Raw genomic sequence first — 21,663 nt, forward strand, 5'->3', positions numbered from 1 at the left:
TTTCCCAAAGCTGGATCAGTCGCATCTAACTCCTTGGGGCAGCTTTTAAAAAAGATTGGTCCCAGTTCCCAAGGCCAGAAATTCTGATTCGGTGAATCTAGGGTGGCGGGCAGGAGTCTGTGTTTTAAACAGCATCTCCTGGTGATTTTGACGTACCGTAAGGCTTGGCAGGCTCTGGGGCAGCAATAAAGGTCATGCGGTCAGGTTTGCATTGTGGCTAAACCCCTCTGACCTCACTGTGGAGGGGGCAAGGGCAAGGAGTCAGACAGAAGCCAATGTCAGGAAAGTAGTTCCAGACCATTAGCACAATAGCCCATGGACTGGAGATGCTGAAGACAGGTATTCACAGTGTGTTCCTCCTTCCATTCATTCAAATAACAGTTGGTTATTTGTTACCTGGACTAGCCTGTTTGTTACCTGGACTAGACTCCACTGAAAATCCCTTCCATTTCTAAGATTCAATAGTCTGTTGGTCGTGTTGGCGGATGCTTTGACCAATACAATGTGGCAGAAATGAGGTTGAGCCTAGGCTGTAAAATGTCTCGCTGCTTCCTCTGTTGTTCCTCTCAAAACTCTACTGCTATGTCAACAAACCTGCTATAGGATGAGCAAGCACATAAGACAGAGATAAGCCATTTTGGCTCACCTGGGAGATAAGCACAAGGGTATGAGGTCAGAGGAAATGTGCCCAGCTGATTCCAGCCAAATTGCCAGATCTACAGAATTAAGGGCCAAATGGTTGTTGTTTAAGCTACTAAGTTTTGAGGTGCTTTATTATGCAGCAAAAGCTAGCTGATACATTCTCTTTGGCCCTAGGGAGTTTGTGCGTGCTGTTCCCTCTGGTTAAAAAACTTTCCCCCCTTTTTTAATCTAATTAACTCTTATTCATCCTAGCTCAGAAAAGTTTTCCCTGATGGTGATTAGAGTAAATCCCTCTGTTTTGGGCTCACATTGCACTTTTCAGCTTTCTGGTAGCATGGTAGTAGTATAATTTTACATTCATCTGTGTATATTATTTGATTATCGTCTTTCTCCCTGACTAGACTATAAGCTTCATGAGTCCAGGAACAGTGTCTGTTTTGTCCACCATTACATTCCAGCACCCAGTACAGTTCCTAGCACATAGTAGGAACTTACCAAAGATTGGTTGAATGAAAGACTATGTTATAACCCTGGAGGAAACAAGCCATTGGAGGTTCTTTAAAATAATAACCCTCACACCAGTCCTCTCCTCCCACTGCCATGGGAATTAAAAACTAAGCTGCTGTATGACAATGTGTTTTGTAGTTTCTAAAGGACTGTACCAATGTTAGTTCTTCATTGTGAGTGATATTATTCTGGGGTGGCAACCACTGGCTTTGGGGAAATCCTCTTGCTTTCTCATTTCCCTGAAATGGCCCCAGGCAGTTTCTAGCAGCTACCATCAGCTAGATAAGCAATTTATAGGCTGAAAGTCTTGCCAAGATTTAAAACATGGATATGTAAATATCTGTCACTGCAACCTAGCAAGTAATCTCCAGACTTGTTGGTTAATTGCAGAATTTGGTGGTCGTGACACTAAGGCTGAGTTCAATTAAGGACTATTTACAAGACTACCAAGGGAGGATTTTCGGCTTTCTCTGAAACGGTCGGCGCCAACTAGAGGCACTTTTATTTTACAGAATAAATCTATGGCTCAGATACACCATAAGCTCCGTAGATTGGGAGTCTGCACACTCCTTGCCCTATTTTGATCCCCGGAGCTCAGTTTGCAGCCAGAGGGCACGTGGCTAATGGTGAATCGCTCCAAAGACAGAACCTCTGTGTGCAACTTTTCTGAGCCTCAGTTTCTTCATCTGTAAAATGTACGTTATTAATAATCTTACCTCCTAAGTTGATTTTGAAATTAAATGAGATAATTACTGGAAAGTGCCATTAGAATCATTAGAACAGTGTCAGGCATAGAGTAAGCACTCAATGCATTTTAGCTCTTTATTGGTTATTATCATTGTTACTGTTATTAGCACGCACCCTGGACAAGCAAGGTACCAACTTGAGAAGCCTGCTCTGAAATCCTTCTTGCCCAATTCGGCTTACGCAGGAAGTGCGTGGGTTTTCTCACATAGCTTATGAGTGATGTCCCATAGAGTGCAAACATTCCTCCATGAGACATGGGTTGAGCGCACAGTGTGCAGTGGCACCCTACTAGGTGCTGGGTATGTGGAGGTGAATAAGAGAGGCCCGGCCTTCAGGGTCTGCAGGGGAGAGAGGCAGTGCACTGCAGTAAACACTCCAGCAGCATTCATCCCCGGATGCTATGGAAACATAGGTGAGGGGCCGACCCTACCCCAAAAGGTCCAGGAAGGCTTGCTCTGGGTTGCCTGAGGTTCCCGGGTGGAGGAGAGGGTAAAGCCCTTATTAATTTCACACAAAAGGGAAAAGGGCCTTTCTTCCTTTAGAGATTATTGCAATGACTCACTCGTCTGACCCTTTTATCACAAAGCTCCATTATAGCTGTAAATGAAGCTTTTAAAATTAATAACGTAAGGACGGAAAGCATTTTCACTGATGCTCAGCATCTCCGGAGGAAATGCCATTGCGTGTGCTTCTTACAGGACCCTGGCAGGTTCAGCCTTTGCAAAGAGAGGGTTTCATTAACACTGCGATGGAAACGACCTCCTCACATCTCACATTCTTGTGACCTGGGCTCAAGTACGGTGGCTCCAGGATTGACAATGACTAGGTATAGTACGGTGGCCAGGTTTTCAGGGAGGAACACCTCCCTGAGCGTTAGGAAAGCTGGATTCTGTCCCTGCCCTTGCTGGCCAGGCATGTGCCCCCTGCTCCGGTCATTCACTTTTCTGTGACTTGGCAAGTTCAACTTGAGAACATTGAACAGCTATTCACAACTCAGGCAGGGAGTCACGGCTTACCACCGCATACTTCCGTCTGCTTCTCCTCACTGGCCTTCTCTTGCTCTCCCAACTGGAAAAACAAACACAAACAAACCCAAATCCTCTAAGCTTCGTGTCCCTAGGCCATCTCTCTCGCCTCCATGATTCTGTAGCTTGAAAAATAATAATAAAAAATGCTGCTACTACAATGAAAAGAAAAAAGTGAATATTTATTATGGTCAAGCACTTTTCTGTGGCTTAATTCATTTAATCCTTACAGCTTTATCATATGTGTACTTTTATTATCCCTATTTTATAGCCAGAAAATTGAGGCTTAACACTTTTCAGTTACTAGGCAAAAGTCACACTGTTAGTAAGCAAGCCAGAATTCAAACCCAGGCTACCAACTGCAGTGAGTGTTGGGGTGTGCAGACCGCACCTCCCTTTCTTCCCTTCCCTCCTCTCCCCACTCTCCCTCCACACCTTCTTCTCTGCACCAAGTGTCTCCAGGTGGCCTGATGAGGAACCTCTCGTAGTAGACATTTGTTTGGTTTTGGTGCCTAGTATCCATTTCCTCTTCCTAAAAGCATTCGGTTTCCTGTGGAATTACCTCTTCCCGATTGGCGCTTGTCCTGTGGGACTGAAATTAGGATCCTTGCCTTCTCCTGGCTAAGGGACAGGGGAGTGACGCAGGCCGGAATGTGGATTGTAAGCAACAAGGTCACAGAGGCTGGAAGAGTTGGACATTGTGTTCAGTCCATCCAAGCAGGTGCCAACAAATTCAGTAACCAAGGTAAAAAAAAAATAAATAAATAAATAAAAATAAATAAATAAATAAATAAAAAGCAAAAAAGATTTAAGTGCAATACCTTTAAAAAAGAAAAATTAATGTCAAAATTCCAAGATGAAAACATATCACAGTTTTAAATAAGGACAGGGTCGGTCTGACTTGATTTCCCTTTTGCCGTGGGCTCCAGTGTGGCTCGACCTGGCACTTCTGAACATTCCCTGTCGTGGGCCCCCCGTGTCTTGCCTTCCAGCCATCACACCCTTGTTCCCCGGACACTGATGGATGACAAGGGTGTGTGGGCTGTGCATTTGCTCATGTGGCCCTCTCTTTATGAAAGGCCCTTTCTCCTTCCATCCTACCTTGCTGCCGAATTCCCCCTCCTTCATTTAAACCTCCCTTCTTTCTAGCTACCCTCTCCACTGGCCAGGTCGTAGATGTCCACAGCCTGTTGTCTGTGACGCATTTGTGACCTCCATGTCTCCAGGCCCCAAATTCCAAATGCTTGCTGGATTTCACCTGGGCCCACAGAACCCCATGAATATTACTAACTATAGTAAGTGACGATTGGGTGCTGACTAGGTGCTCCATACTGAGTCGAGTACTTCACATGGATTAATTCTTTTTATCCTCTCCAAAGCCTCATTTTACAGAGAAAAAAAACAACTATAAAACCAGCAGACTGACCGGGATGTGAACACAGGCCATCTGACTCTGCAACTGCAAATAGGTGCGTCTCCTAAAAAAAGAGTCGTACCTTTTAAGCAACAATATTAAAGTGATGTGAGGAAAAGGTTGTAGGGCAGCGGATCTCAACTGGGGCTGATTTTGCCCCCCAGGGGACATTTTGCAATGTGTAGGGACATTTTGGTTGTCACAGCTGGGGGATTGCTACTGGTATACAGTGGGCAGAGGCCAGGATGCTATTAAACATCCTACAAAGCACCGGAGGTCCCCACAACAAAGAATTATCCGGTCTAATATGTTGAGAGGACCAAGGATGAGCAACCCTGCATTCGAGAAACGGCTATAAAGCAAGACTGTGGGAAGGTAGCAAAGGTGTTTGGCTTGTTAGGTGTCCACTCCCCCACTCGCCAACTGTGCAGGTCCCTCTGTCTCCCCCTTCCCACCACCCTCAAGCCTACCACCCCCTCCTCCCCAGCCCAGGAAAGCCACAGACTCTTACCCGCCACCCACACTGCCTTCACAACACAAAGCAAAAACAGGAACTAATTCTCTTCCTCCTCAAAACCCTGCTCTCCCCTGCTCTTTTTCACGGTTAAAAATACCACCCTCCTCCTCGTCCTCCTCGCAGGTGAACGCATTGTCCCCACCTGGCATGTTCTCACCACCACCGCCCCCCACTCTCCCTCCAAGCATCAGTCACCAAGCTGTGTCTGCTCTGGTTCCCAAGTCTCTCCTGCTCACCCTCTTCCTTCCTACTTCCCTAAACTGCTTGGGGCCAAAATAGCTTATGCTGTTTCTTGTCCAGTGATGAGGCTGAAGTCCCTTTTTATTCATTGACATTGCCATGAATGCATTTCACCCTTACGATGAATGTCATGAGGAAATAAACTAGGGGGATTTTAAGATCCCACCTAACTCCTAGCCTGTACCTCAAGGACAAGTTCATGCTGGAACTAGAGAGCTGTGTACCTCTCTGTCTGGTCCTCTACTCCCGTGAACGAGCCTTCCTCCAGGCCAGGGCTTGTCCCTTCCCACACCATTCCAGATCCCATCACCTCTCACTCTCAGGACCCATTCCATCAGTGACCTGGCCCTCCGTCTTCATCCTCTCTCACTCTCCTGGGACCTGACATCAACCACAGATGCTCACTCGCCCACCCTCTTTAAAGAACCCCCCACCCTTACCTCCCACTAGCTAGATGGCCACGTGTCTGAAGAGAGTTGTCTACACTTGCTGTCTCCCACTCACTTGTCAGCCCACTGCAATCTGGCTTCCAATCCCTTCACTCCATTGAAACAGCTCTAGCAAAAGTTATCAGCTTCCTAACCGTCAGATAAAATGACACCTGCTTTCCAATCCTTATTTGATTGAATTTTCTGGGGGCATTAGAGTGTGTTGGCCATCCCTTCCCTGTAGAAGCAGTTTCGTCCCTTGATCCAGGTTTTCCCTCCACTCCCCTTCGCTGACCGCTCCCTTTCAGCCTTCTTTGTAGGCGCCTCTTCCTCTGCTACCTGTGGTGTCCCCCAGGGTCCAATCCTGATCCTGGTACCTTCTCACTCTCCACATTCCCTATGGGGGTTCACCGGCAGCCTGCACCCCTAGCTTTGACTCCCAAGAAAGGCAGCAGGGTGATGATTAAGGGCCTGGACTCCAATGCATAAAGTTCCTCTGTGCAATGTTTGGCCTTGGGCCAGTAACTCAACACCCCCAAGCCTCAGTTTCCTCAACTGTAAAATGGTACAAAGCTTTTTAGTCTCATTGCTTTCCACATCTCATCATACACCATTTGCTCAGATCATGCTGAACCTTGTAGCGTTACCCAAACATAGTATGTTGTCATGCTCGGTCTTAGCTCAGGCACTTAGGGGTGCCTGGTCAATATCTGTGGATAAATGAGGGAATGATATCCTGGACTGGATTTCTCCAGAAGGAAATCTTGAGGAAAGGAATTGGGTGCAGTTAGGTTATTTGGGAGGTGATTGATCCCAGGAAGAACAAATGAGGGAGTGGGAAAGTGAAGCAGGGAAGAGAGGAAAAGCACAGGGAGTTAAGGAAAGCATTGCTGTTAGGGGTGGCTGGACTCAGTTCCACTGGGGATCTCAGAGGAACTGTGTTGGACACGCTTTAGAACTGTTCCCCATAGGGATGGGAGGTGGGGACATTTATCCACTGAGTGTTTGGGGGCTGCCCCAGAGCTGCTGGGCACTTGCAGTGTGGGCACAGTCCCATATCCCTGGAGAAAGGTCCCAGGCAGAGAGGACGAGAGGCGTGCACTTCAGGTAGACAGTTCCTTGGTCAGATAACACAAATCGCAGGGGCAGGTGAGCTCAGAGGAGGGTGCAGGGGACACAGAGCTGAGCTTCACCAGCACATGGCGCTTTTTGCTCTGACTGGCAGGCCTGTGCCCCTCAACTAGCTCGCTAAGCCCCACTTCTTCCTTGAAACTTAGTTCAAGGAAGGGCATCCATTTCTTGAATGTGGTTTCTCAGCTCCTGCTATAGATCAAATGTTTGTGCCCCCGCCCCCTATTATGTGTTAAGATCCTAATGCTCAAAGTGATGGTATTAGGAGGTGGGGCTTTGAAAGGTCATGAGGGTGGAGCCGTCGTGAATGGGGTTAGTGCCTTTATAAGACCCTGGGGTGTGCCCTTGCCTTCACCCCTTCTACCACGTGAGGACACAGTGAGAAGATGGCCATCTGTGAACTAGTGTCCTCATCAGACACCAAATCTGGCCACACTTATCTCGGACTTCCGTTTCCAGACCTGTGAGAAATAAGTGTGTTGTTTAGAAGTCACTCAGTCTATGGTATTCTGTTACAGCAGCACGAACGGACTAAGACACCCTCCACAGTGCTGATTTCGGAAAGCTTCCCATGCTCCGTGCAGCCCCATGACGCCCTTGACAGACCTCTATCCGAGTTAGCAGCCTCTCTGCTGTCTCTCTTCTTGTCTGTCTTTTTTAGAGAGCAAAACCAGTTTAGCTTTGCCAATCTAGTGCCCAGAAGGTTTCTGAGCACATATAGGCGCTTAACCAAGGCCTTTTCATGAATTCAAATCCACCTTGCCCAGGGCCCCGCTGAGAGTAAGTGGTCAATAAGTGTAGGCCCGTTTCCTTCCCCTGCCACTCCAAGAGTTCACCATCTGACTTAGGAGAACACTCACCGATGAAGCATATAATGCGATAAATAGGTTCTTTAAATGAGCAGAAGTGCTGGGGGAGCACAAAGGAGGGAGCAATTAACTGGGGCTGTACCAATGAGACTGTAGTTATGTCGTCTGACAGTCTTAATTACTTGTAGTTTCCACTTTCCAGAACCACTAATAGAGCCGTCTGGTGCTGCTTCCATTACACTGGGCTTTCCCATTTGAGAGCCTCTCTGCCAAAGCAGAAGACACAGGGAGCTAAGGGGTTGAGTGAACCTCCTCCTTCACCTCTGTCGTTCACTTGATGTATCTTTACTGAGAGTCTCCTATGAGCCAGCACTGTCTTTGGCGCTGGGATCCAGGAGTGATGGAGACACTCTAATGCAGCCTTCCCACGCAGGGGGAGACATGATAAATAGGCACCCAGATCAACAGGAATACATTAATAGTGACAAGGGCTATGAAGCTATGATACAGGGCATGTGATGTGCGGGAGAGCTGGGGAAGGCAGTGTAGCTGTCAAAGGCAAATAGATCAAATGGCTGGGGAACCATTTGATCAGCTGGCTTTTGAGCTGTGAGCTGAATGCCAGTAACAGCCAAGCAGAGATTCTTCTAGGCTGGGGAAATAGCTGCTGCAAAGGGCCTGGGGCAGGACCCTGGACTCCTGTTGCCAAGCCCTGAGCTTGTCCCGCCGCTTCTGACCCCTGAGAAAGAGTTGCAGAAAAGAGACAAGACTGGGTCTAAAATTGATGTCTGGTTCTTGGAATAGAGGAGCGGATACCCACCTTTGGGTTCTCAGCAGGTTCATTTCAAGCTTTGGTTTTCACTCATGGGCACGTTGTTCCCTCTTCAAAGTCTGATTGGGTTTCAAAGGAATTTGAAATACTTACAGCAAAACCACCGTGCTGCATCCTCCAGGTAAAAACACCCCAAATGTGGCATTTCTGTGGGAAACCACAATGAATCACTCCCACTGGCCGCCTAGTCCAGGCCTGACTGGACAGAGGTTTACTTTGGTTTTTTCAAACTCTGTCAAGTCTCTCCAGACTTTTTCACAAACCCTCACAGTGTCCTGACTCTTAGGTTAAGAGCAAAACTCTCAGTTCTGTGAGGTTTGCTGAGTTTCAGATTTCTCCAGGATGGGGTCTGCCATAGCCACTAACCTTTTCCTCTGCAGAGAGCAGTTTCTGAAATGCTGCAAAGAAAAATAATCACTTGGTGATTCGGAGGGAAACGAAGTTGTAAGGCTTTGTAAGTAGGCATAGATGTGCAGGGTACACACTCCACGTGTTAAAACCCTCCTTTCTCTGATGTCACTTACGGGAATAAGGACAATCACGGCTATCATTTACTTGAGCATGTACAATATGTCAGTCCTGCCTAAACTTTGGGTTTCCAAATGAAACCCACGAGGGTGGTTATTACTACCCCATTTCACATGAGGAAGCATAGACTCGGAGAAGTTAAGTGACTTACCCAAGGTAACAGCTAGAAAAAGGCCAAAGCCAGATTCCAACCTGAGTCACTGTCCCCTGACCAGAAAATTCCTGGCACTGGGCAAATTTTGAGGAAATGAACAGAGGGTTAGCAGTGAAAGGGGGCAGCCAGGTAAAGTCATTTCTTTTATTGAAAATGCGGGAAACGGCATGGAGCATGCAAGTTCATCCTCTACTGGATGGGAGAGAGGCAAAGTCCCTTTCCTAAAGTTGGGGGTCTTAGAAAGGCACCTCTCAAGGCCAAGGTTTTGTCCGGACAAATCCCGCCACTTCCACCTCTGGGCAAGGAGCAGGCAGGCCGGAGGGGGAGCAGAGGCGGAAGGGGAAGGGCGCCGGACCCCGGCCCAGCTTGCTCACCGGAGTCCGCGGGGCCCCCGCGGAGCCCCCGCCGGGTGTCGGAGACCCCGCCTGTCCCCCGCCTGCGTGCCGGCCGGACAAGGGTTAAGCGAGGCGGGAGCCCCCCGGCGCGGAGCAGCGGCCGGACGGGAATGCTTAGTCAGGATTCCGATTTCCTGTCGAAGTGTTTGGATTTCCTGAAACCCGCGCCCTCCGCCGCGGAGCGGGATCGTGCGAGCCGCGCGCGTCGCTGCGGCCTCCTCCCCTCGGCACATGGTCGCCCGCCCCTTCCTGCGCCGCGCTCGCCTCCCGCGCCTCGCCTGGCCTCCGCCGCCGCCGCCGCGGGCGGGCACTCAGCGCTCGGGCACTCGGGCCCGCGCCCCCCGCCCCGCCCGCAGCTCCCGGCCTGTCCCCGCGTTCCGTTCCGAGAGCCGCGCTAGCCGGGCTGCAGGAGCCCGGGCGCGGCGTCTGCGCCGTCGCCGGGGAGCTGGCGCCGAACTCGCGATGGAATAATGCCCAGCGGCCCGCCCGATCCCGGTGAGTTGCGGAGCGCCGGGGCGGGCTCGGCGGGATCTCGCTGGGTCGTCCGCGTCCCCGGCCCGGGCCCCTCGCGCAGAGGCGCCGGAGCCGTGAGCTGGGCGGGCTCCCGGCCCCATTCCCAGTGGAGTGTCCCTGTCCGCGGGGAGGGCGCGGGCCCCCGGCTCAGCAGGGCCCCGGGAGTCTGATCCCACGAGGAGGCGCCCAGGTGGGGACCCGGGAGCTCCGCACGCCCTCCGGAGAGGGGCCGGGACAGCGCTCCGAGTGGCCTGGCCCCAAACGATGGGGCGCCCTCCTTGCGCGGAGCGCGGGCGCTGGCATTGTCTCCCTGGCGCGGCGGAGGAAAGTTCCCCGCCGTTCCTGGAAGGGCCGGCCGGCCCCGGCCTGGATGGGGCGCTGCCCCTGCAGGCCCCAGGCCACTTGCTTAAAGCAAATGAAAGGAAAGGGGGGGAAAAAGATTCCCACTCGGGGCTTGGTGTTTGCTCCGGGGAAGCCTGGGAAGTGGCTTATGGGTTAACGCTTGTACCGTTTTGAGACCTGCTGCATTTTCTGAGAGCGACATGAAGTTTAAAAGAAAAAAGGAAACTCGCCGGCGTCTGGTATTCTGCGTGCGGTTTCATACATCCCGAGAGTTCTGGGGCATTCCTGAAGGGGTTTCCTTTAGTAATTTATTTTTCCACTAGGCAGGGGGATGGAGAGCTAAGTCCAGACTTTCGTTAACGTGACCCCAGCTTTACCTGCACTGATCAGAAAGAACAAGAACTTTCTCTCACTTTTCCCATAGACTCCTCTATGGTGTCTTGGCATAATTGATTGATTCTGGAATGACAGCAAGGCTGGGGTGCTGAGGCACGTTTAAGAGTGTAAAACATAATTCAGTATTGGGGCCAGTTTTATCTCTATTGCAACCTTTACCCCAAGGCCTTTCCATTTTGCAACTGGAGGGCCAATGTAAAGCAAGAAGATGCAGCTCTTTGGGAAGCATCAAATCGTAACAGTTTAGACAGAAAAAGGATCTTTGGGAACAACTGTTTCGGTCCCTTCTTGTACAGGTGAGGCTGGGAGAGGGGCAGGACTTACCCAAGGTCACTTGGCCAGTCTGCAGAGCCTGGATTCAGTGCTCCCCTCACTATGCTTATGGTCTGTCAGCCATGACACATTGGGAAATATGTCTTCTTTGCATTTTAAGCATCCCTGTTTTAGTGCCTTCTCTAGTTCTGTCTTATCTGTTATTGCTGCTATTTTTGAGATATGCAGTTACCTCCAATTGCATATTTAGAGATAGAGAGTTAAAATAAATTTCCTAACCCTTGCTGCTGTTCAGCCACTGAAAGGATTTGGAATATAAAATGGGTGGCTTATTACATAGAGAATTACTTTTCTCTCTCCCATTCTTTTGTGAAAAATAGAAACTTCCGAGTCCAAAAAAAGGGCAGCATCTTAGCACATAATGTGCCGTATGATGTTCTCCAGACTTGATTTTCAGCCCTCCTGTATCTTGTGAGCTAAGCAGCCCATCTATTTTCCTCCTTATGAGAGCTTCGAATGGCTGGTTTTTCATTTTTAGTATGTGATCGTGTTGGAAAGGACTTTTTCGCAAGCTTGCCATTTGGTGAAGGAAATTGAAATTCTCTCCACCTCCCCAGTGCTTACCAGCTACAGTGAGCCAGATTCTCAAAATCAGTCGGAGCTTTGCAGGCCCCCAAATGAATGTGTGCATTCAAATGGGGCCCTCCCTCAGCCCCTCAGGAGGACCCACCTCCCAGCTGGCATTTCCACACTGCATCCAGGTGGCTCAAGTCTAGAGGAAAGGAGGGGACCCATGTTACTTGGAACAGTGCCGTTCTTGCATTTTTCCTCCAACTTCTCAGTTATAGTTGACGGATCTTGACATTCATTCTTGTTTTTCCCTCCCGTGTTTCATTCTCTCACTTCTCTCCCAGCCACTATGTCTGGCATGGGACCCAGAACAAGCCTTTTCTATGGGTTACATGAATGATCCCCATGTAAAAAGTAATGACAGTGACAGCTAACATTTACTGAGCACTTGCTGTATACCCCAGACATGTTACCTCCTAAGAAGTCCCAAGGAAGAGAGGGAACTCCTTTGGCAGCCTTGTCCAGAAAGGAGGGCACTTTCCAGATTCATCTGTAATTGACTCATGCTTTCATTCACCCAGTACACGTTTGCTAAGTGGCTTCTCTGTGGGAGGTGCCAATCCTGCAAAGATGAATAGGACTCTGTGTCCAAGGCTTTCTATTTCCAGCCTCATCTTTTAGTGTCAGCCTCACACGTTTCTCTTTTAATTAGTCACTTCAGCAAACCTGGCTTGAGCACCTGCTCCATGCTAAGCACCGTATAAAGTACCCAGGAATGAGATAGGCCAGGCCCCACCCTCATGGACCCAGGCACTAGGCAAAAACAAAGAAGCAGGTAACTTCTGACAAATGAAGGTTGTGATTCTTGTTATCAAGGAAACACACAAGGGATCAAAATCATGGCCAAAGTGAAGTGGGGTGGCGCTGGGGGTAGCCTAGTTTTTCTAGGGAAAGACCTCTCTGAGGCTGAAGAGTTCAGAAGGCACTGGCCGGCCAGAGAGGTTGCAGGGGAGTGCCTCAGGCAGGGGAATCCGAATGTGCAAAGTCCTCTATGCACAAAAGAGCTGGATGTGTTCCTGGGAGTAAGGGAAATCAGGGGGGTCAGAGTGTAAGCGAGCGATGGGGAGAATGGCACAAGGTGAGGTTTTAGAGGGAGGCAGGGGCCAGGTCACACAGTGGGTTCTAGGTCATGTTCGGGAGGGTCCCCCCATCAGTACAAAGAGAAGCATTGGTGACTGTAGGCGCAGGAGTGGGATTAGATTGACTTTTTTTTTTTTAATTTTTAATTGGAGAATATTGGGGAACAATGTGTTTCTCCAGGGCCCATCAGCTCCAAGTCGTCCTTCAATCTAGTTGTGGAGGGCGCAGCTCAGCAGCTCCAAGTCCAGTTGCCATTTTTTTCAATCTTAGTTGCAGGGGGCGCGGCCCACCATCCCATGTAGGAATTGAACCGGCAACTTTGTTGTTGAGAGCTGGTGCTCTAACCAACTGAGCCATCCAGCCGCCCCTAGATTGGCATTTTCAAGAGATTACTTTTACTGCTTTTACTGATCGTAGGGGGCAAAGAATGGAAAGCAGGGAGACCACTTGTAAGACTATGGCACTAATATAGCAGAGGTGATGGTAGCTTAGACCAGGCTGTTAGCAGTGGAGGTAGAGAGAAGTGAGTGTAACCTGGTTAGATCTTGGAGATAGAATTTGATGAGATTTGGTGATGGATTAAGTGGGAACAAAGTAGGAGGAACGACTCAAGGGTGACACCTGGGTCCCAGCTTGAACAGCTGGGTATTATTTGGGAGACAGGGAAGAAAACTAAAAGAAGAACATGTCCCTGGAAACAATCAGGTTCCATATTGGCCATGCTTAGTTTGCATGTCTACGTGGCATCCAGCTGGAGATTGCAGGCAGAGCTGGACCTCAGAGTAGAGTTACGGGGTGGAGACACTAAATCAGAAATTATCCGCAGGAAGCGGAGTCACCAAAATGCTTTCCAGCACACGTCCTGCCATCTCCTTTCTCTGAGGGTCTGCTTATGTTCTTCCCCCTGCCTGGGACACTTCCAGGCTAACTTCTAGTCATCTCTTAAAATGTACCTGTGTTTCTATTTCCATGAAGGTGCCTCTAGCTCCCTCCCCCACTCAGATTCCTGTGTTTACCTTCATACTAGTGTTCAATTGATGTTAAGCTTTTTATAGTCCCTTGCATCTATGAAGCACTTGGTGTGCACCCTGCCACGTGGTAAATGCTCAACAAATGTGAGCTGCGATTATTATTATCATTATTGATGGGAGTGTTAGACAGGCGTGTAAATAAAAATCACTTTATAGTAGAAGTATAGTGATACATGGTGTATTAGTTTCTTCTTGCTGCTGTAACAAATTGCCACAAAATTAGTGGCTTCAGCAACACATTTGTTCTCTTATGGTGCTGAAGGGTAACTGTCTGAAATGAATCTCCCTGGGCTAAAATCAAGGTGTCGACAAGACTCTGTTCTTTCTGGCGGCTGTAAGACAAGATCAGTTTCCTTGCCTTCTGTAGCTTCTAGAGACCTCTTGCTTTCCTTGGTTCATGGTCTCCTTCCTCCATGTTCAAAGCCCGCAGTGTTGGTCTTCACCTTAGTCTTTCTTATGCTGTCATCTCTCTAATTCCCCCTCCTGGCTCCCTGTTCCACTTTTAAAGACCCTTTTGATTACATCTGAATAATTGAGAATACTCTCCGTGGTCACTTTAAGGTCAGCTGATTAGGAACCTTGCTTCCATCTTTAGCCTTAATTTCCCATTGCCATGTAGCCTAACACATTCCCAGGTCCTAGGGATTAGAAAATGGCCATCTTTGGGGGCTGGTAAGGGAAGGTGTTATGGGAGCTCTGGGGAAAGACCCCTCACCCAGTTGGGGAGAGGAGGCCAGGGAAATCTTCCCAAACGTAGTGATGCCTGCGTTGGGCTCAGTCTCCACTTGTGTCCTAACTCTCCTCCCCAAATGTATTTCTTCATTGAGATTTAATCATTCCTTCATTCATGCTCTTCTCCACGCCCGGCCGTACGTGAGGTATTGGAGCTGAGGATTCATTTCACTGTGCATTCTTTGGGCTGCAGGCCAAATTGTGTACTTTCAACCCAGAGACACTAACTTGCCTTGCCCTGTCTCATGAATAAATGAAATTCACCCGTGAAAACCCTCTCCCAGCCCACTCCCCTGTGTGTACCCCCAGGAAACGGTGAGAGCACGAGGGTTCGTATTCGCTTTCAAAGTCTACTGTGGTTGATTTCCCACACATCATGAATCCCAACACATATGCTGTTTGTACAGCTCAGACTTTGGTTCCAGAGCCACAGCTAGTGTCCCCAGCCTCAGCCAGCCCTGTTCCCAAAGCAGGCCACAAGAGAAGTCAGGAAAGAGCCTGTGGTTCGATCAGGACCACAAATTCCTCTGAACCATTAGAGGGGAAAAAATAACTCAAAGGCCTGGCCGAGTGGTGTGTGGCAGGTGGCCCCATCTTCTGGGAGTCAGGGAAACACACCATGATGTGTGTAGCCATGTCACCAAGAGGGGTAATTAAGACCAGATTTCGAACATCCTCTCCATTATTTGGAGAAAATGGGCTTCTGTCTCAGCTACTCCCCAGAAACAGACAGCACCCCAAGACCTTAAGCACTACAGAGAGCCACGTGAGCTCTGTTGGCCACCAGCGTGCTGGGTTGCAAAGAGACAGAGGTCCCTCTGCCACCCTGTTCAGTGTCCATCCCTTGGAAGTACCACGAGCTAGCTCATCCTGTAATATTTTTGGCGTTTCCTCTTCCTTTCCCGCTCTAAGGCAGGAAATGCAAAAGTGCACAGTTAGAAAAACAGAGAAGTTAGCAAGCAACATCTTTCCAATGGAGGGATCTCAGTTGGAGTCAGGTTAAACTCGGGACAAAGAAGACCGCCCTTCAGTGCTGCCCCGGGATGTGGTGGGGAGTTCTGGAGAATCAAGCTGGGTGCAGAGGTGCAGGCCACCCGAGGGCAGAACAGGAAGGAGAGAGTCAAGGCAATGCCTGCCGGCCTGCTCCTGCTTCTGGGGAATAGCTTGCATTTCCCTCCCGGGTAATCCTGAGTTTCCCACCAAGGCTTCTGCCTGTATAAAACCCTGCCTGTGTGTAGCAATACTGGGTGCTTGTTTCATTGTAGTTTTGCATCTAAATAATTATCCTTTCGCATAGAAATGCAACACGTGATCGAGCAAAAAACCATGATATATGCAACTTGCCCTCAAATGGTTCAGAAAAGAAATGATATAAAAATTATATATGTGAGTGAGAATAAAAAGAGAAAGCAAATGGAATAAAATAGTAGGTGAACTTGGCCTGGGGGGTTCTTTGTACTATTCTTATTCTTGAAGTTATTTCCAAATAAAAATATTTTTGCAAATTCTAAAAAAAAAAAAAAAGTGCCTTTGTCATTGTGACCTTGTTAAATCCAAGATGGTTGAGTGGAATGGTCGGTGGACAGGAAGCCAGAAGATTCTGGGGTCTACTATGGACCCCGCCTGACCTTCTGTTCTTGCAGTTTCTGTACTGAACTGAGATAACGTAGGAAAAGCATCCCGCTCAAGGTCCATAAATGGGAGCATTATTACGATTGTCTTGTGTGGAAATGGGTTTGCTCAGACGGTTGCCTCACCTGCACACTGAGCATCTTGAAGGGGTCGGGCGGGGGGCGGGGGCTCTCGCTGTCATTCCTCTCTCAGCCTTGTGCCCTGCACACACAAACGGCAGGCACGGACCAAGTGCGTTGGCTTCTCCTGCTCGGTTGGGTTGCCACGTTTGTTGAATTTTCTCATCGTGGGGCTTTTATTTTTAGGGACTACATTTCACCTCTCGAAATTCTCTTTGGTTCTCTTTCAAATCCTCTTGGCCTTTAATCCTTGAGTCTTATTCTTTCGTTAGAGTTTCCCATTCTTACTTCATGTCTTTGTTTTAAACAGGCTGACATTCTCTTTCAGATTGCCCTGTTATATTAATTCTAGAGATGCCAATTCTATTTCCTGCACTTTCCGGTTTTGGGGGTGTGCTGGTTCTGACCCCAGAGAGTCTCACCTCTCCTGGGGAGCAGAAGTGGCTCTGCAGAGTGGTTTTCTGCATCAGCTGAGGCCCCAAGCGTTTCCTGGGTCCTGGACAAGTTTGTGTGGTACTTTCTAGCTCAGACTTTTAATCCCAGACCAGCCATGTGTGTTTGGCCCCTACACCTTACCTAGGACTTTAAAGTTTGCATAGGAGCTTTTTTCTCCCCCATCTAGACCCCGAGGCAGGCACAAGCTTTCTTGTCATTTCTCTGGACTGATGGGAAGAATAGTTCAGGCCCTCTTTCAGAAGAGGCTGGGGTCCCTTTGGGGTCCTGGCTTTGTAGAGGGAGAAGCGCTTCTGTCATTCGGGTAGACACCAAGTGGAAACCAGCCAGCCCAATCCGTTCAGTCTTGTTTTCCAGACTAGGGATAGAAAGAACATCTACAAAAATGTAAAAATTGCCGTTTTGAGACTAGAGAACCAGAACCAGTATCAGAACAGTAGCGATAAAAAGGTATGATTCAGGTCAGCAAGCATTTACTGGGCGCCTTCTGTGTGTTCACCCTGCAGAACGGGTGTGTGTGTGTGGGGGGGTGGGATGGGGTGAGGAGGATGAGGGTGGACATGGGGCAAGTATTAATAAGAGCCGGGCCTTCAAATGCCTGTTCATTTTTGTAACCCCCAGCACAGAAAAGACAATAAATGTTTAGGAAGAAACGACAGGAGAAAGGAAATTTATATGCATAAAGAAGACAAACACTGAAGTACAAGACAGAATAAGGTGATGAAAACTAGCACTGAGTGGAGATTCAGAAATCCAGAGGTCTAGTCCAGGAACTGGTAATTGACTGGTTATGCGACATTTACTTGTAGCCACGTATAGTAAAATAAGACCGGGTCTTGTATTAATTTTTGCTCCAAAAGACGCATTAGAGCTGATTGTCCGGCTAGGTCTTATTTTGGGGGAAACACGGTATTTGACTTGGAGCTGATGGGTCCTGGAAAAAACACACTTCAATAAAAATAAAAAATAAAAAAGAGAGTTGCGCATTTGGGAGCTGAGCTGGCTCCTGTCTCATGTGGTGTTCTTTCCTCTAGAAGTTCCCCCCAGCACCCCACAAATGAGGGCTGAGGACCATCGTGGGATGGGATTTGTGCATTGCATTGTCTTCCTGACCTGTGACCCGCTGTCCTCTGAGGCTGCTCCTCTGGATCTCTCCAGGGGTCTGTCCTTTGGCCAGGCCACTCTTTCTTTCCTGAGGTGATTTGGTGGGTGGCGGTGGAGGGTAGGGACATTTGTCATGATGCAATGGGAAAACTACTGGACTTGGAATTCATAATGATAGTTAGTATTTATTGTGCATTAATACATGTCAAACACTATTCTAAGCAGTTTCCTATATGAGCTCATTTAATCCTCATAATAAGCTTACGTAATAGGCATTATTTTTATCCTCATTTTATACGTGAGGAAACAGAGATGCAGAGAGGGTAACTTCCCCAAGGTCATATAGCTCATAGGTGGCAAGATTTTAAGTAAGGCGATCTGTGTTCAGCGCCCACACCCTTGACCATGAGGCAATATTTCCTCTAAAGACTAGAATTTGAATTCCATGCCCTAATTCATCGTGTGTCCTTGGGAAGACTCTGCCCTTAGCCTTTCTCCTGAGCTTCCATCTCCTCGTCTGTAAATTTTGTAAACACGTGCAGGTTTTCTAAAAAGGTGTTAAATAAGCGATATATTCAGAAAGTGGCCAAGTACCAGGCACATAATTGAGACTGAACAAAAGTGAGTACGTTCCAAATGGGATAAGGGTTCTCATTTGATGATCAACAGGGAGAGGAAACAGGAAAGAACTAATTCAATTTAAAGAGTCTTCATTGCACAGACTTCATATGCCAAGCACTGAGGATACGAAGATGAAAAATAAAGGTCCATGCACTAGAGTTTCGTTGGTTAGTGGAGAAAGATGTGTAAGTGTTTGTAGTTTTGGACCAATGTCCACACCATAGGAAAGTTAGAGAGGAATAGCCATGAGTGTGCAGGGAAGGGAGAGAGTGACCCCAGCGCGATGGTCAGAGAGTTTTGTGGAAAGAGGTGCCTCTTCCAGGATGGGCAGGATTTCAGTAACTGGAGAGAGTGGGGAAGGGTCATCAAGACTGAGACTAGCTGGATCAAAGTCTCTGTGGTAGGAATGTGCTGGTTATTTTATTTTATTTTTTTGGAGGTGTCAGGAAACCTCTGAGTTAAAATAGGGCGGCATCTGTGGTTTCTCTGGAACGCAGCCATCCCTGCTCTTTTCTACCCCACCGCTGTCACAGAGCTCCAGCCTAGAAGAGTGAACTGCGGTATTGTTTATAGGTGTTCCCATAATAGCCTTTAGCGAGTTTCCTGTCCTAGGACAGCTACTTCCTCAGACCTAAATAGACCAGCAGAAGGGCGGGGATGTGGGAACTTTGCGTGTTATACTCTATGAACGGTGTACTTGGGAGGCCAATGGGTGAGGAGGTATCACAGACACTGTTGGTTACTTATCAAACACCCTTTCCCCTTCTTCTTTGTGGATAGAATGCTGCTCTTCAGAAGTCCACCTGCCAGGGGCTTTCAAGGAGGTTAGTCCCCACCTCAGGGGTGAATCACTGTGGTCCTGTCCCTCTTGACAGTGAGTGACTGGTTTAGACATAAGCATGTGACACAGTTCTGGCTATGAAGTATGAAGGGAGGGACATTTGCTGAAGGGGGATAGGGAAAGGTTTTTCTCCATTTTCCAAAGAGATATTTGGAAAGAACCAGCCTCTCTTCTGCTATGGGCCGAGTAGGGTTGGCACGTGATACCCGGTGCTGTGGCAGCCATCATGGGAACCTGAGGGGGCCTTGCTTAGGAGCAACACGTTGAGCATGTCAGAGCGGAAAGACGGAAGGAACAAGACACTGAACACCCTACCTCAGACTATTTTGCGTTGAGTTTTCTGTTACTTGTAGCCCAAACAACATCTTAACTAATAATACACGATGGGACGGCCACCTCACATGACGTCTGATGATTCTGGGTCCCCTGCACCCTTCCCCACGGCCTTTATGCATTAGCCCAGCACCCTGTTTAGTCCACCACCACCAAATCACACACTTAGACTTTTGCAGTCTTGACATTTTTTCCGACCTGAATTGCCCTTCCACCACCTTCCCCACCTACTAAAAATCCACCTTATTTAAAGTATGGCTCAGATGCACCTTCTCTGTGAAGCCTTTCCTGTTGTAATTAACTACCTTATTCTTGGAGTACCCATAACATGTGTTGCCCTTCCCCCCCTTCCTCTCTTCCTTCCTCCTTTTTCTTTCTTTTTTAAGTGCCTACTATGTGCTAGCTGTTGTGTAGCACACTGACACCACCCTTTATGAATAGGGGCAGACGTGCACAGCAAATTGTGAGCCAGTGTGTTTTGTGTGGTCATACGGGACCATAAGCTATCACCAGGGGCTTCTGAAGAGGTGCCTGACCCCAGCTGCAGGGAGAGTCAGAGCAGACTTGCTGTAGGGTGCAATCCCTAAGCTGAATCCTAAATAATGAATAGGAATTAGACCTAAAAAGAGCGAAAGGAAAGGAAGGAACTTCTAGGTATAGGGAATTGCCTAAGCAGGGACGTGGATGGTAGAAATAGCATGGTTTGTGATGGAAACCAAGTGACTCATGTGCCTGGACCCTAAGGTTTGAGGTGGGAGGGATGCAGCAATGCTGGAGGGGAAGGCAGGAGCCGTATTCTGAAGCTTGGACTTCGAGGCCACTGAGCCACTGAAGGCTGAAGACAGGGGAGTGACGTGACATCTGCCCTTTAGAAAGTTGGTTCCGGCTGTGTTGCATGGAATAGACTAGGTGGATGAGGACGAGCATTGGAAACAGGGAGGCCATTTCGGATGGTCTTGTAGGCGCCTGGGAGTGAGTGGCCCCGGAGATGGAGAGGGAAGATATATGGGTGGTAAGGTGGGCTGGCGTGGGGGTTGATTGAATGAGGGGCACGGGCAGGGGGAGAACTCGTGAAGACGCCGAGCTTCCTGCCTTGTTCATGAGGCTGAGTCATGTCTGTGTCACACAAGACCCCCACCTCCTGGGGTGTCTGGACGTCCCCTAGAGTGCTGGGTTCCAGGCTCCATTGCGAGATGGGAGAGGAAGAAGCAGGTCTGTCCCGCTCTTCTTTCTTCTTTCTCCTCCCACAACTTCAGCTCCACTGGTTTCTATTTAAGTGGAACAGGAAGTGCTGCTGTGATGGGCTTTTCCTGGTGTCCTAGGTCTGAGCCTGGAGGAGATGGAACACTTGCTTAATGCCTGTTGTTCATTGTTTTCCCCTGTTGTTCTCTCCCAAACCAGACCAGTTCGGAATGAGACTATCCCAACATCTCTAGTCCAGCCCCTCTGTGTGTCCCCGCAGTTCCTGCCTCATGCTTCTCCCATGTGATCTCCTGAGTCATCTGGCCTTGTCCTAACTCACCGCCCTCCCCTTAGTCTGTTCTCCAAGCTGATGCCAGGGGAGCCTCCTAAAAACTTCAGGTGGGGTCACTGTCCTGCTTAACAAGCTTCTGAAACCCCCTCTCCTAAGCCTGGGTGGTCAAATGAAAGCAGCCTGGACTTGTCAGCTGCTGAGACCTGGGGTCAGCCTTGGCTCCCAGTTTACCGCTGAGTGCCCTTGGACAAGTCACTTCACTTGCTGAGCCTGCATTTCTCCACCTGTGAAATGGGGATGAACTGAGTGATACGTGAGTCAATACATTAAAGTGCCTGCCTGATACACACACGTGCACAGACATATGCATAGAGACGCACACACAGACACACACACGTGCACGTTTTCTTTTCCCCTGCAGACTTATTCGTCTCAGTGAATCCTTAGTGCCCGCTCCACAGTAGACCAGATGTGTATTCTCTTTTAGCTCAGAGTTTGACAATTTCTTCTTTCGACAAATTTGAGAAACTCTTCCCAGTTGTCCTAGGAGGACCAGAAGGAGTGGGGCCCTGATGCTCGGGGAGTCCAGGTGGAGGAGGAAACGGAAGTCAAGACCCCAGCGTGGCATCCTGACTCCATGCCCTGTGCTCTTTGCATTGGCCACCCCCAGCCTTCTGGGCAATCATGGGGCAGGTCCCAGGGTTCTGGAGCGTATCATTC

At 48.8% G+C, this 21,663-nt stretch overlaps 1 protein-coding gene and 1 long non-coding RNA gene across 6 annotated transcripts in view; one reads left to right on the forward strand and one right to left on the reverse strand.

The window, feature by feature from the left end:
- Positions 1 to 2,911: 2,911 nt before the first annotated feature.
- On the reverse strand, positions 2,912 to 5,445 carry LOC141567793 (uncharacterized). The gene is made up of 3 exons (XR_012490633.1): positions 5,317 to 5,445; positions 3,357 to 3,603; positions 2,912 to 2,964 (listed from the first exon to the last, which is right to left on the reverse strand). It is a non-coding gene; the product is annotated as an uncharacterized LOC141567793 (long non-coding RNA).
- A 4,148-nt stretch (positions 5,446 to 9,593) lies between these two features.
- ASAP1 (ArfGAP with SH3 domain, ankyrin repeat and PH domain 1) overlaps positions 9,594 to 21,663 on the forward strand; it is a 292,224-nt gene continuing 280,154 nt past the window's right edge. For 3 of the 5 annotated variants that reach the window (XM_074316674.1, XM_074316673.1, XM_074316677.1), the window contains exon 1: positions 9,594 to 9,864. The gene's annotated coding sequence lies outside the window, so the exon portion shown is untranslated. The remainder of the gene's footprint in view (positions 9,865 to 21,663) is intronic. The other 2 variants (XM_074316678.1, XM_074316675.1) reach the window with 2 other exon arrangements.

This window comes from Rhinolophus sinicus, linkage group LG12 (genome assembly GCF_036562045.2).
Source record: "Rhinolophus sinicus isolate RSC01 linkage group LG12, ASM3656204v1, whole genome shotgun sequence".
Classification (NCBI taxonomy): domain Eukaryota; kingdom Metazoa; phylum Chordata; class Mammalia; order Chiroptera; family Rhinolophidae; genus Rhinolophus; species Rhinolophus sinicus.